A 2,225-nucleotide genomic window follows, 5' to 3' on the forward strand; every position below is an offset into this window, starting at 1 on the left:
TCGTAAACTGACATTTTCAATCGAGAATAACTTTATGATGCAGACACAAATCGACTAATGTTTCTATGGGGTTATGTTGACAGATGCCCAAGTTTATTGTATGACGTCTATGATCTATTTATTTCGACCACTTACCGCTAAAGCCATCTATAGGAAAACGGCGGAAGCAAAGTTGTACACCTAATAATGTATTATAATTGCTAAAGAACTAAATAATTATTTGACAAAATATAACATTTTTAGTCATTTTTAAACCATTAATTATATGTATGTATGTATTAGATGTAGTAAAAAGAAATCCATTATTTTTGCATGAAATTGAATAGAAAAATAATGGATATCTTTTTACTACATCTAATATGTATGTATATATGTACATAATAATAGTTTTGTAATGTATATTATTATAATAGTTATATATATATAAAACCTCTCTTCTGTCAATGCAATATTAATTCTTCTTCAATTATTAATGGCATTTGCCTTAAGATAAATTGTCGTAGGATAAGATCGTAGGATAAGATGTTAGTTCCGAAGTATATTTATCAATTCTCTAGAATTCCGCTTTTCCGCCACCACGGTCCTTGGTTAAAAAGTTCACGTGAACAATTTCACATTTGCATAATTGGGAAAGTTACATGATCCCTCGAAATCATAGATTATTATAGAATTTACGTGAAAGTTAGTATTTTCACTTTTCACGTTTCTGTCCTAGGAGAAAAATTATATGATTGATCACCAGGACGTACAACTTTCCACGCGAAGCAACTTTCCTCCTTTTCTGCCTAGAAACGTATGAACTACAACTTTTTTCGCGAAACAAACGCCACCCCACTTCATTCCTGCTTACGAGCGTAACAACTTTTCATGAGGATGAATCTTGCTCTGCGTAGAAAATCGAATACCCCGAAACAGAGGAGAGATGGGATAGACTCGCAACTCCTTGCTTTGCTTAATGAAAAGCCATTACATAAGCAGGGGAGGATACAAACTAGTTTTTAATATTATATGTGGCAGAAATAAAACATTATTTTTTAAACCTTTTAGTTAATAACTTTTTAACGAATAATGATCGACGGATAAAATCTGTTGGAGGTCATTCATGACAACTAATTTAAGATCAAGGTCATTGAGGTAGTCTTGCATTCAGTATATTTATCCACCTATATGAAAAATAATTAATTTCGTAAATATATTGATCAGTATTCAAAACGCATATTTGTAAAAGCGCATTCTGAATGCGCTTTCTGAATGGATCATTCTCTAGAAAAATGTCGATCTAAAGAGATTAAATATTTATTAATTATTTATTATTTTCGGCTTATTTTGATCAATCTTACATAGTCATTTTTCATAAAAGAGGTTTTATATATATATATATATTCACACACTTTGTTACAATAATAATTAATTGACTACAGTAAAAATTATCTAAGATATATCATTTCTATAATTATAGAGAAATCACGATTGATAATGTCATAAACTAATAAAAAAAATATTTAAAAAATTTATTTTATATCAATGTCATTTTCTTAAATTTTGTAATATACACAATATTTTTGATGCAATTAAATCATTTTATATAACAATTTAATGTATTATATATATCAACAATCTACAGTATAAAGAAGAAAATGCCTTGTTACTAATTAAGTTATTAATTTTGTGATAAACTTATACCCAATCCTGATTTATTATACTTTATTGTCATAAGTAAAAAATTGTTGTCTTAGAAAAATCCTGTATTTAAATCTTATACAACATTGCTAAAAAGCAGAGTTGATAAAAGATAATGTTGTTTCTTAAGAATAAAACATTCTTAAGAATAAAATGTTTTTTTTAAACATGTTTTTAATGCTTTATACATGCATTAGTATTATAAAAGAACAATTTAAAATGCATTAAAAATATCGATTAAGCATGTTTTAAACAATTTAAAACATAGATCTATTTTCTGTGATTGAACTAGTGTACACTTTTGGAACTTAAAGTGAGATAGATACGTTTGATTAAAGCGAGAAAGAGACTTTCAAAACAATGTGCAGGAATGAAAAACAGATCATATGTTTAAAACATGATTTTCATCAACCTTGCTGAAAAAGTAATTGAGATACTCATAATAAAAAAATATGTTTTATAGAAAACAATATATTTCATGATCTTTTGATCAGAATTATATTATATAAAATATTCTTAATCTTTTTTATAATATAAAATATAAT

The 2,225-nt window shown here is 26.7% G+C and overlaps 1 protein-coding gene across 1 annotated transcript in view; it reads right to left on the reverse strand.

Annotated features, from left to right (window-relative positions):
- Nucleotides 1-2,225, reverse strand: part of LOC108693822 (1-acyl-sn-glycerol-3-phosphate acyltransferase alpha) — a 47,819-nt gene that overhangs the window by 45,180 nt on the left and 414 nt on the right. The gene's annotated exons all lie outside the window — the stretch shown is intronic.

Source organism: Atta colombica, unplaced genomic scaffold (assembly GCF_001594045.1).
Source record: "Atta colombica isolate Treedump-2 unplaced genomic scaffold, Acol1.0 scaffold1, whole genome shotgun sequence".
NCBI lineage: Eukaryota > Metazoa > Arthropoda > Insecta > Hymenoptera > Formicidae > Atta > Atta colombica.